Below are 1,075 nucleotides of genomic sequence, written 5' to 3'. Positions count from 1 at the left end.
TTCTCTTTTTTTCATTTCAGCTTTTTCCAAATTTGTTGCTCAACTACTAGAAACCTATTAAAATCAATTGTTCACTTACATTTTGTTGTTTGATCCTTACGCAATATCGATGATTTTTAACGTTCGCGCACTACACAACCACCAGCTCAGAGACCAGCCATGGGTACTCTTACGTAGATTAATTTCTAATAATTGTATGAAACTCGTGGAACATTCGTCAATAGTGTGATTTGAAGGGAAATAATTGGACAATCGCATGTAACAAAATGAAATGCACATGATGACTGTGAATATGTGATAAATGCTAAATTCTATCCTAAGAGCGCTCTGCGTCCGGGAAAGGGGTCCCGTGCGGCAATTGGGACACTCACGGTAATTGAAAATTGTTGGATTGAAAATTTATTTTAAAATTGATGATTGTTCCGATCCCTCATCACAATTTCACGGGATTTCACGAGATTTCTTAAGATTTCAATCTCATCTGTAGGGGCGGGTGGGGTAAAATGGACACTTTAGACTTTTTTAAAATTATTCATAACTCAGCAACAAATTTATCGATTCAGCTCAGTTTAGGCTCGTCACAAAGGGAAAGAATTGTTCTTTGCATTGGAAGAAAAATTATTAAATTTCATCAACATTTCAACCTCTCATTAACATTTTCAAAAAAATCAAAAGTGTCCGTTTTACCCGAACTTCCCCTACACCAAATTTCACGAGTATTTACCCCCTCGCAAATTACCTATTTTCGGATGTTATCATTTATCAAAACATTCTCGGACAAAAAGCTCTACAAAAAGGTCCTTCACTATTCCCTCCCTCCTCAATCCCTGATGTCCTTCGATCTCCCCATAAACCCCCATCGCTCAGAGATCGATCGCAATCGATTCCTCTGCAATCCCATCCCCCCGAACCCACGCCCCTCCAAAAAATCCCACAAATTCCTAGACCTCACATCCCTCCCGCTGCGTCCCTCGATCGTTATAGCTTCTCGGAGCCGAACGAACCTCTCTAAACGATAACCACGTGGTCCCCAGTGAGCGCACGCGCGCCACGTGCTCCGTCCCCTAACCTGCTC

The sequence above is a fragment of the Diachasma alloeum genome, unplaced genomic scaffold (assembly GCF_001412515.2).
Source record: "Diachasma alloeum isolate Michigan unplaced genomic scaffold, Dall2.0 Dall_scaffold_71670, whole genome shotgun sequence".
Lineage (NCBI taxonomy): Eukaryota > Metazoa > Arthropoda > Insecta > Hymenoptera > Braconidae > Diachasma > Diachasma alloeum.
The sequence above is the reverse complement of the archived record's forward strand: the minus strand, read 5'-3'. Positions refer to the sequence as shown.